Source organism: Leuciscus leuciscus (assembly GCF_965113295.1).
Source record: "Leuciscus leuciscus genome assembly, chromosome: 17".
In the NCBI taxonomy this organism is placed as follows: Eukaryota; Metazoa; Chordata; class Actinopteri; order Cypriniformes; family Leuciscidae; genus Leuciscus; species Leuciscus leuciscus.
The window spans coordinates 9,948,765-9,961,645 of NC_138741.1; positions in this window are offsets into that span (position 1 = coordinate 9,948,765).

Sequence of the window (12,881 nt, forward strand, 5' to 3'; positions counted from 1 at the left end):
ATAGACTATATAACAATTCTCTGCAACACTTTAGAACTGTTCCGTTATAAATGAATAACTACACGAACAATTGAGTAACGCACTAGTTACCACTATTAACTAACTGACTAACGAATTAGTAAGTAATAGTGCTCAGTTGAATGTGGTAGTTCACTATTCGCTAATCAAAAACTACTACTTTTTTCATACATCCCAGAGGAAAACTAAGAACTACTATATACAGGTTCATAATTAATATAAATGTATTTCTAAAGTGAGATCATGGTAACTAATGACTCAAGTATTACCAAATCCATCAGAGGGATTACTATCCAAAACCTTACAAAAAAAGTTCACTTTAGAATACTGATCCCAATAATTAGTAGTTCCTTTAAAAGGATGTAGAAACACTTGAGTCATTACAAAAACCTCAGAAGCTTAGAATGCTGATCCAAATAGTAATTCCTTCTGAAGGATTTGGTAATACTTGAGTCCTTACTAGTGGGTTAGACCTTCACTTTAGAATGAATTATATTGTTCATTGAGCACATTACTCCACTTTTAAGGCAACTCCATTGGCTTCCAGTTAGATATCGCATTCAATTTAAAATTTTACTTTTTACTTATAAAGCTCTCCATATAGCACCTTCATATTTGCGTGAACTACTTCATGTGTATTCACCTACTCGATCTCTTAGGTCTTCTTCTACTACGACTCTAGTAATAGGCCTACCTCTGTTGTGTGTGTGTACGTGTGTACCAATGTACGTCTGACCACCATGGGATGTAGAGCTTTTAGTTGTGCCGTTTCGAGTCTTTTGAATACCTTACCTCAAGACATACGAAATAGTTGTAGTCTTTAAATTTTTAAATCATGTCTTAAAACTATTTTTTTTTAGAATAGCTTATTCTGATTGACAGCATTTTTGTTCATGTTTATATTCATTGTTAATGTATTTTACTGTTTGTAAGGTGTCCTTGAGTGTCTTGAAAGGCGGCCATAAATAAAATGAATCATTATTATTATTATTATTATTATTATTATTATACATTATTCATATTAATTAAGAACCTATATATAGTAGTTCTTAGTTTCCTTGTTTGAAAAAAATAGTAGTTACTGATTAGCTAATAGTGAACTAACACATTCAACTGAGCACTATTACTTACTAATTCGTTAATCAGAGTTTCTTGCTAGTTAGTAGTTATTCGAGTGTTAATTACTCATTTGTTTCTGTGTAGTTATTCATCAATGACGGAACAGTATTCTAAAGTGTTGGCCAATTCTATATAAAACAATAGTGGATTTAACATCATAATTTATGTTTTTAATGTAACCTTCTCCTCCCTTTACACACTTTGGTCAGTTTAAGAAAAAAATATTCGATTGTATATTGTTTATATGAAAGAATTAAAAGAGCAGTTTAATCTATCCTTGGATTGTTCAACTCGAGGTTGATATGGGATTTATAATGTAATTAATCTAATACTTTTTAGAGAGTGTAATTAGTACAGTAATCTAATTACCCTGTTGAAGATGTAACTTACCCAATACAATTATCAAAATTATTACTTTTAATCATTTAAAGGCACATTATGTTAGTTTCACCACTAGATACTTCTGCATTTTTTTCAGGAAGCGCGCTGTGTTCCCATAGTTTCTACTGACAGCTGAGGGAAGGGGAATATGATGCTATTGACAGGCGACACAAAGACACGAGTCGTTTTACTGGTTAAAATTGCGTATTTCTCTGGATTTAAACATCGTAAAAATGTCCAAAAAATTAAAAAAATTAAAAAGTAAACAAGTCAACAAAATATATACACATTTTTCTAGTGGTTTTTGGATATTTTAATGCAAAAATCTTACATATTGTATCTTTAAAAGTACTATTTTGGTTTAGGTTTAACAAAGCGAGAGCCAAATATTTCCAAGTATTCCCTGAAGTACAAATATCCCTAGTTGGAGAATCGCTGGTCTAATGGATCTGTTTGATGGCAAATCACATACTGTAGATGACCACACTCAGAGATCTGACCGTAAAGCTGAGCCGTTCTGTGCAGTTAAGCCAAACATAAAACTCCTCCATATGCTGATCTCTTTGTCTTTTCATTCCTCAAGCTGGAACTGTTTGACTATTGTCAAACTTAGGAAGTCAAGACTTTAAATGGAAAAACATTCCCTGCGGATACTGAGTGGAAAAATGGAAATATGAGAACACACACAAATAATAATTAAAAAAGAAAACATTTACAATGGTGAGACTTCAGAGTCTTGCTTTGAGTGGCATTTTCCACAAATAAGGTGCAAATTAAAGTTGGCATGAAACGAAAGTTGTGATGTCTTTTCTTCCCTATTGTGATGCATAACTGCAATTTTTTTTAACTTGATTGTGCAAGCAAGAGTGGTGACAAGCTGTCCCACCAGAGAAGAGAAGAGGGAGGGGAAGTTATTTTGATTAAAGATTACGAGAGCACGTGGATTTAAAAATAAATGTGCACAGAAAAATTATTTACGTTAAATATTGCAATATTCAAAAAAAACTAAAAATAAATAAGGGTGCAATAGAAAGGGTCAAATGTGTTACTTCATGTCAGGGGGGATATCAAAGTGTACCATACCTGGAATGTACTGCGTAGAATCACATATATGCCTATGCCCTGCATTATGAAACACAAAACCATATAAGGGCACACAAGGTTGCTGACAGTGGCTGACCTTCATGGTCTACTCAACCATACTTACTCAACAAAGCCTACAACAACAACTTTCTGACAGCATTTGCATGACGGCAAAACTTGTAGTAGGTTGGACAGGCTAAAGACAATCAAAAAAATCTGTGTTGAAAACACAGTCAAAGACTATGGAGGAAACTTAATCATTGCAAAGACGGACAACTATACCATTCTACATTAAAACAATCCAGTTGAAGACAACCAGCATAAACCGAAACTTCCTTCTTTCATTGAAGAAATGGGGGAAAGCTGTTAAACTGATTATGTGACAGTTCTGGCCCTTCCTCAGGTCTCCCTCAATCTTTCCTTTCTTTTGCCACTAAACTTCCTGTTATGTGTTTGCCTCCCCATCCCATCATCTAAACTGGGCTGCATTCCCACCATTAATCCAACCCAGACTCTTTTCCATCCCTGTAGTCTTTTATTTTGATGTTCCTCATCTGTTCCTCAGTTACAAACTAAAATGTTTGATGCACTGATTTAGACGCTATAATAAAGTGACAAACGGGAGTTCATGCACATTTCTCGTTCAAGACTTCTATATATTTTTTTGTAGGATTACCTCAAAATCATGGGAAGACATGATCTATGCCAAACTAAGCACTCTTCTTCAAGGCCAAAACCAATAATTGTGCAGCAGCCAAAAAGAGGCAACACCCAGTTAATATAACATCATACATCGCTTACAGTGTCCCATAGACTTCTACAGTCCCGTAGACTTCAACTGAAAACCTGTAAGCTGAATAGCAACAGAAAACAGTACAGAGTTGTGCATGGATGCCATCAAAACCCAGAACTCAATAGACATGCCTTTGCAGCCGTAACAAATAAGACTGCCTATAATAAAAATGAAAAATCTTTTAAAAATGAGCTTAAAATACCATCCAAGTTCTTGGAAATGTACTTTTTGTATTCATGTTTTTTTAATATGTTTTTGAAAAAAATTCTAATAAAAATATTAAGACATTTTCCTAACATATGTGATTAAATGTGTCCATTATTTTCCAAAAAAAATGTAAAAAAAAATGTAAGTTTGACAAATACAATTTTATTTTTGAAAATATCAAATATCATGAATTATTAAAGTTTTTTTTTTTTTTTTTTTTTTTACAACCTAAACTAACCATGCCTTGCAATAATAGGTCAAAAATGGCAAAGAGACTCTAATATTAGTCTTTTATTAGTTTTTTCTCTGTCCAGTTTTGTAGAAGCAGTATACTTTGATAAATGCTATTAAAAAAGAGTTGACGGACAGACTGAAATATGGCCAACGTCCTGCGATAGATAAAGCAGCTGCTCTGCTATTCTTTGACTTGGCTGAATTCACCAGTGGTCTGAAAGAGTTCCCACATAAACCCACCAGAGGAACCCTTTGGTCCAACTCTTTCCTTTGGGAAAACGTTTCTTTTCTTTTCACGTCTGGAGAGCGAATCAGCATTTGTTTGTGTTGAGCAACGGTTTCCATAGAGACAGAAGGTTCTCAGACATCCAGCATTCCAGAATATTTCTTCTATTTTTCTTTTTCTTTGATGCAACAGGCATGTTAAACAAACCCTCCCTCCTTTTTTCCTCCTGGAGAAAGATTAGGCTAATATTAACTAGGGGCCACTAAGAAAAGTGAGGTCTCTGTTTAACATTGATTCTAATTTTAAAAGACAAATGAGCCCTCAAAATGACCTCAGAAAATCTCTCTTGATCTGTTAGTACACTAACATGTGATTAGCGCTTGATTAGCAACTAAAACGGCAGCCAACAAAGAACCAGATCAGAAGACGCCCAAACCTGTGGAACATATTAAACCACACAAGTTTAATTCAACTTACAGAGAGAACTGTGCCCAATCAGTGCTCAGTCGGTCCAAGGAGTCAGAAACGCTGGTTGTGGAAACGAAACCACCCTGTGGTAAAAGTGTTTTTCAAAATGTCAACTTTTTTCAAAAAGGGGATCCATCACATTTGCAAAGATATTAAAAATGCACAAACCATTTTATGACAAAATTTTGGAAAGTATAGGTGATCATAGTGCATTCATTTCACAGCTTGAAACTGGCCACTGCATTAATCAGGGACAAATAAAGACAACAACAAGCAATACATCTATCTGTGAAAAGTGCATCTATTTAGCAGGCTAAATATCAAAAAGAATAGCTATTATCAATAATTTATTGTCTTTTATTCAGGTCAGGCCCTGTGTAGTTTTGATTGGACATTTTTACAATATTAAAATATTTAAACAATATCACTCACAATTTTGCTGTTGTGTACATTTCTTTTATGCATCAGTTTAATATTTAGTAACTTACATTTTAGACACAGTTGCTTTTCCAGTGAAAATAGTTTTAAACAAAGCCACAGCAGAATTCATCTTTCTGTCTCAGAGCAACAGAGTGTGTTGCTCCTAAGTGAATCGTTGTATTTAAGCGAATCGGTTGAGTAAATGATTCAGTGACTCACTCATAAAGACACTGACTGCCTCCGAAATCACATACTGAGTAGATAGTTATTTTGAACAAGTAATTACTTTGCGACCGCTAAAAAACGTATGTACTATATAGTATGGTTGTAATCCAGACTTACTACATTCACCATGTTGTCATTATTATGTGAACTACCAGTGTCAGTTGCTTTGCTTCTCCGCCATTTACAAATCCTTTCCCATGGCCTCATAGGATCGTAAAGTGTCCAACGTATGTACACTTCAGAATCACGCTGGAAGTAGTAGGTCATCCAGGTAATTTTTGCCTACTGTTTTATGAGTACAGTGAATTCTGACATACTTCTTTTGTCACATACTGTTTTTTGCTAACTATAGGGAAGTATGCGAGTTGGTTGAGTGAATAATTCAATAGGTCATTCATAAATAGCGTATATCTGACTCTTGTGTTTTTTAATCAGTTCATAACAATCACTTGTCTCCACCTACTGGCATAACAATGTAACAATGACTACGTTTACAAGCTGTCAATATTCGGGTTATGTTCGGGTTAAGGTCACTATTTGGGTTTCTGAAACATTCGGAATAACCCGTTTACATGCGTGAGTAGAGAGAGTTACTCCTGTATACATGGAATTTGTAATCAATTGGCAATATCCCGATGTAAATGACGACGCACGGTTAGCGTCTGGACGTACGGACAACCTTAAGACGCAATATGCGTCATTTCCGATTCTTCTTCCTGTATCCAAAGACAACAACAACAGCAGCTGCACGTGGATAATGAATAGTTTGGGGCAGATAGCGATCGCCTTTGTTTGCGCTTTCCTCCTCGCTCCAAAAGTGTGGTGCTGTGCTGCGTCTCGCCATGTTTACCTCTACTTCTTGTTTAGTAGCACGACCATGTAAACACCGGCAAAAACCCGAATATGCTCATATCCCGGTTTTTAAAAACTCGAATATGATCCCTGGGGTACCCCTTTTCTAACCCGAATATTTGGTCATGTAAACGCATATCGGCATATCCCCATCAAAAGGAACATTGATTTGTGTTCTGCGCATGTTCTATTCGCAAGGAATCTTGGTCTTTTGAGTAGAGACGGCGCATACAAAAACCCGCGTGCAGTATACCGGAAGTAAACAAGAAGTAGAGGTAAACATGGCGAGACGCAGCACAGCACCACACTTTTGGAGCGAGGAGGAAAGCGCAAACAAAGGCGATCGCTATCTGCCCCGATCTATTCATCATCCGCGTGCTGCTGCTGTTGTTGTTGTCTTTGGATACAGGAAGAAGAATCGGAAATGATGCATATTGCGTCGTCCGTACGTCCAGACGCTAACCGTGCATCGCCGTTCACATCGGGATATTGCCAATTGATTACAAATGCCATGTATACAGGAGTAACTCTCTCTGCTCACGCATGTAAACGGGTTATTCCGAATGTTTCAGAAACCTAAATAGTGACTTTAACCCGACCATAACCCGAATATTGACAGCTTGTAAACGTAGTCACTGTCACTGAAAAATGCACACTATTTCTGCACATGCAGTCTGCCTGAAACACAAACACAAGTGTGGGTATCTGCAGGTTGAAGTAATAGATGTGTGGAAAAGTAGGGGACGTTCTGAAAGGTCAATTGGTCGGCAATGCTGCCTGTTAGTGTGTGGGGTAGGGTTAGGGGTTAATTTCTGTTGTAGCGTTGTGTACCTTTCGACGCGCCCCTATCTTTCACAACAGCTCTTTGCATGCCTATTACTCTGAACCTGCAGCTGTCCTGGTCTCAGACCATAAGCAGAGCGATACAAACAGTTAAACGAGGAAGAACTCGAGGACTGGATTTTCAGACCCAATCAGCAAGGAACAATTAAGTGTTATACAAATGGGTTTGTTTTAATAATCAGAGACACTTTAGAGGACCTACACAGGATTCCATAAGGCATAATGACAGAGAATAGACATATTTTTAGTGATTTAGAGTTCAAAATATAATGTGTTTCTCATTCCTTTTCCCCTTAGAGTCCTTTATTTCACGACATGGATTTACAAGCTGTTTCCACAGTAATGCCATATTAAATGGGCCAGTTTTATAACGACAACAGTATTCACAAACATGCGACCACAGAATCCCCAGCCTAATATTTAATGATTACTTAACCACTATAATATTAGGATCTGTGATACATTAGCCAAAATCTTTAAGAGCCTTATCAGCATAAAGTTTTCCACTACACCCTTCAAATAAAAACCATTCCATTTTATGCTGGAAATGATTTTAACACAAAGAGGCTTTTGGAGAAGAACAAACATCAACCCATCTCCAACATAATGGCTTAAACATTTCCCTTTGGTTGCAGCACAATGATGGAGCAGTGCCAAATACAGTAGAAGAGCATGATCGCTTCTCCAGGATACTGATCCACAGGACATTTTCCTGCTGTCCTACAGTCTGCGATTCTTAAATTGCACAGTTTCCATATAAAACCACTTTCATTCATTCTGAGGCATGCCAGAGTATTGGCTTAAAATAAAAGTTGTACTATCCTTAAATCTTTCTCTTCAGTGCGCTGACAGTTTTCTCACTCTATTATTCACTGGTTTATTTTACAGGTAGGTGTTAAATGCCTAAAAGTTATGGATTAGGGAATTGATACTGTGTAACAGTGGCAGGTTACCTTGGTTACCGAACAGTCGTTTTCCTGTATGTTCTGCTTTCCTTCAGCCTATTACTCCATTATGACATAACCAGCGTGTCCCACGCCAAACTCTCTCCATTGCAACCACAGTCATTTCCGTGCTGATAAACTGATTTAATGAAGACTCCAGAGTACACAAATGGAAACTGCCTGCCTGCCTGAAATGTAGGAGCCTTGGAGATCTATTGCAAGAACATGGTGAAGAAAATCCCCCAAGTTCAAAGCTTTACCAAGACACCAATAAACTTGTATTCCTGGTCATTTGTGTTACTGATCTATGCCATCTGTGGCTTGGTGGCCTCATAATTGAAACCGTGTGGATATGTGGTCTCCCCAAATATTATGTCTGATTTTGTATCAATGGATTTATGGTAGTATATATGGCCAAGAAAGGGTAAGGCGGTGTCACAGTAAAGTGGATGATTGTGGTACTCTTGTGGCGGTAATCCAGCAATAAATGCACTTTGAGGCTTATTGATCTGCCTCTGAAATCCTGCTAAATGTAACATTTCTGTCTTCAACATTTTCTTTCGGTAGACAGGGCTTTTCAACCATTGTACTGTTGCATATGAGAGTAATTTTCTCTGATGTAAAGTAAAGCCAAAATAAAGTCAGTCAGATTACTTTTGATTTACCTATTGCTAGACTACCTATCAAGTGAGTGAAAACAGAAACTGCATGGAAACTTGGCACTTTACGAAGCTGATGATATTTTCTGCTTGTGTGCAATAGCTGAAATACAGTAATAGATGTTTCAAGTATAGTTAATATAGTTTTTTTTTTAATCTAGTTTATTCAGAGTTCAGATATCACACTTCACTGAGATTGTGGTTAATATTTAAAAATGAGTAGTACTCAGGTGTGCTTGATAGATAACATTTTAAAGAACGTAAATCATTTATTTTGGCAATTATAATTTCCCCCCACTTTTTTCACTTTCAAATAATTTTATTTTAAAGCATTCTAAATTCTGATTCAATAATTGTAATTTGACTTTGAGTGGGGAATATTATAAAGTAAAGTACACTTCTGTTTTAGACTTTAAAAACACTTTCAAATGATCAATCGTTTATACAAAATCACAGTAACAGGGTTGACGTTTTGTTGTGGGGAAAATCGAAACAAAAGGAGATTTTAACTTGTTCTTAAAATGTTCACTTCTTAAAAGAATGATAATGTCATTATGACATTAAATTATACATTACCTTAGAAATATAATAGTTACAGGGTCCATAGTAACAGGGTTGAAAGTTCCACAGTTTAATTGTGATTAACCTTGTTCTCAAGGTTATGAAACTATAAGCTTAGTTAAATTAATGCTGATGTTTCTACTAGAGCTGCATGATTAATGGTTAAAAGATTCAAATGTCCTTTCTGTGTTAAAAATATTCAATATTATCACAGAAGTAATGGGATAAAAGTTGAAACTGTTGTAAACAAAATTATTCAACCCTCATTGCAAAATGTACAGACTTTCAGCTGTTTTCAATGAACAAATCAAACAAAAGTAATTCAAATAGCTCAACACAACAAATGTTTCAAGTGGTTTCCCCAAATTCAACTGAAAATATAACTTTTAATTACTTCTGCAGTCTCAAAATTATTCAGCCCCTTCATTTCAAGCATCTTTAGTACTTAGTAGAGCACCCTTTTGCTGTTATGACCTGTTGCAAACGCGATGTATAACCAGACACCAGCTTCTGGCAGCGTTTCTGAGGAATCTTAGCCGATTCCTCATGAGCAATGGACTCCGGTTCAGTATTATTCTTGGGTTTGCGTGCTACAACCGCCTTCTTCAAATCCCACCAGAGATTTTCTGAGGGGTTCAAGTCAGGTGACAGTGATGACCACTGTAGAATCTTCCAGGACTTCTTCGGCAACCAAGCCTTGGTGGAATTTGAGGTATGCTTGGGATCATTGTCCTGTTGGAAAGTACAATGACGCTCAAGCTTCAGCTTCCTTACAGACGGCATGATGTTTTTTCCTAGAATTTCCTGATACTTCAATGAATCCATCTTGTCTTCCACACACTGCAGGTTTCCAGTGCCAGAGGATGCAAAGCAGCTCCAGAGCACCACCATGCTTAGCTGTAGGAAGAGTGTTTGTTTCAGCACATGTTTTATTCTTCTTCCTCCAGACATGCCGCTGATCCATAGGGCCGAAAAGTTCCAGTTTTTTCATCGCTCCACAGAACAGAATCCCAAATCTTCTGTGGCTTATTTAAATCATTTTGAGCAAATTGTAGCTGACTTTTCTTGTGCTTGTCCGCATGCGTTTAGTACGCGCCTTACTGTGAAAGCTGAAACCTCAGTGCCTGTTGCCACCAAGTCTTGCTGCAGGTCTTTCGCAGTTACTCAAGGGGTTTTTCTGAACCTGCCTTCTCAGAAATCTGGTTGCAGTCTTTGATAGCTTCCTTTTTCTGTCCCGTCCAGGTAGTGCAACCACTGTTCCTTTAACTTTGAACTTGCGAACTACGTTTCCAATGGTGTCTCAACATTTGCCCACATCTAGTGACTTTGCTATCGTTTTGTATCCTGTTCCTTGTTTGTAAAGGGCGATGATACATTCTCTTAACTTTTTTAGACCATTCTTTTGACTTAGCCATTTTTCTAAAATGCAGTCAAACGTGACACTCAACAAACCTAGCCAGTTCAGGTATTTCATGCGTTGAAATCTGCAACTAATGAAGCCCTTGTTGAATTGCATCAGGTGTCCTTGAGACAACACCTGTTTTGCACATTTGTGCTGTAGTGAGTGATTCTATTCAGTGGGTTGAATAATGTTCAGACGAATTTGGGGAAACTACTTGAAACATTTGTCGTGGGCCACATCCTCATGATGAAAGACAAAAACATTTAATTAAAAAAAAAAAAAATGTTGTTGATTATTTATAATAATGTTAGCATAGAGACAGCAAAAATTGCATCAGATATTCATTGCACGTTAATGAGGGAAACCCAGATACGTTAACCCAAGCATTGTGTCGAGCACTAAAGCTTGCTGAAGGCCAGCAGGGACTCGCTTCTCGCCCAGCTGGTGTCTGTCTGCCAGTGATTATATCACACTTCTCAGCTTCATGTGACATGCTCTCTCAACATTTGCCCATTATACTGGAAAAATCCTCATCAGCTCAGGCAACAGTTACCTTGGAAAAGAAATGTCAATTACACCCCAGCATGAAACACGGGCGTTTAAAGCCAAACTGGTGCCAAATCATGAACAGCTCAGTGCCATAAAGTTTTAGTGGTAGTAAATAAGGGGAAACGTGAAACTCCTGCACTAAGTATGCACAGCAGCAGTATGCACTGACTGTGATAAGTCAAATCTCACAATAATTACACAGGAAGTGCAAGGAAACAAACAGTTCTTTCCTTTCTCTCTCTTTTTTTCTTCTTCTAAGGGTGTCAGTTTTCTCTTCTGTTCTAGCATAAATTTAATGCAACATGCTTGCCATTTAGTTAACAAACGACAGTAGGCTAATCAAATACATTATGCTGTCTAACTTGATTACATGTTTAAATATTTGTCTAGCAATAAAAACAGACATGGGATGATACAATTGCCTTGCCATGCAGTGCAACGGGTTGCAACACTGTTAAATTCTTCAAAACACATGCAAGCTCATCATATCCTGTTTTATTTCTTGTTACCATGGCACAGGAAGTAAACTATGATAAATAACAGCCGGTTGCTAAGGAAACAACTCCTTTTTGAGAAAATAGTTGTATTTTTTCCATAGTGTGCCACACCAAAACTGAAGCTTAACGATGATCGTTTGAGATTATCACATTTAAACCAGTCCCAAGTGAACCGATTATGTCTGCATATTTTTAATATTTGTTTTATTCTAATTTAATCATGTTTTATTCCCGCTATTTCTTAAATAAACACATGCTTTAGGGCTGAAACACAAACAGGTTACATTACAAAGAGAAATATGCCATTTTACTTAAACATGGGTTGACAAGTACGAGTTAAACAATCCTGTGACTGTGTGAAACATCTTGAAACTTTTCCAAGATAAACATTTTTAACTGTATTGACAGTTAACTGTTGAAATTATCGTACATGAGAAGATGTTGTAGCTAGTACAGTAAGCCTGAGATGAATAGAATGATGACGTTGTTAATGTGAAGTGGTTAAATAACATGTCCATGATTTTATTTTTTCACGTGTGTTGAAAGAGACATAAAAATCTTTCAGCTGTCAATCAAGGGTACAAACTCACCCATAACAGAGTTACTATGGCAACATCTCCACCCACCCATATTGACATCATCATTGCTGTGTGTACATGTGATGCAACCGTAATGGGCAATAAAAGAATCACCCTCAAGGTCTGTAGACTGTCTCTGTGTGTGTGTGTGTGTGTGTGTGTGTGTGTGTGTGTGTGTGTGTGTGTGTGTGTGTGTGTGTGTGTGTGTGTGTGTGTGTGTGTGTGTGTGTGTGTGTGTGTGTGTGTCCTCCTCATCTTTGACTCATTGACAAGCTATAACATTTTGTCTGTTCTCAGCTCACAAAAAGAACACATTGCTTGAATCCCAGCCCTCCCTTTGTGTTCCGCAGTGATGAGTTCAGTCCAGAAAACTGTTATTCCACAGATCCTGATTGCCTAATCACAGACGTCTGTGTTTGTTTTCACTGCACTCCCTCTCGCTCACACTTTTATACACCCTGATCTATCGAACTGGCATTGGGCTCCCACAAATAGCCCACTACGCTACAAAACGATCTGCGATTATGCCAAATATGATATGCTGATGTTTTGTAGAGAATAACACCAGGAAATCAAGTTATTTATAAGAGAAGCATTTTAGAGTAATGATCTGTGAACCACGGCAGTTTGCTAATGCCAAATGTTGGCTGCCAGACGGATTACAATAGTGCTCCCTCAGAGACGTATGAATGTTTTGACCATTGACCGATGCAGTGTTGCGGAGGAACTGGCTGGAATAAGCAACTCTGTTAACTTACTGTATTTTCAGTAGCGCGGCTGGAGCTCAGCACTTTTCAATATAATGTAGCTTTTTCAGCAACA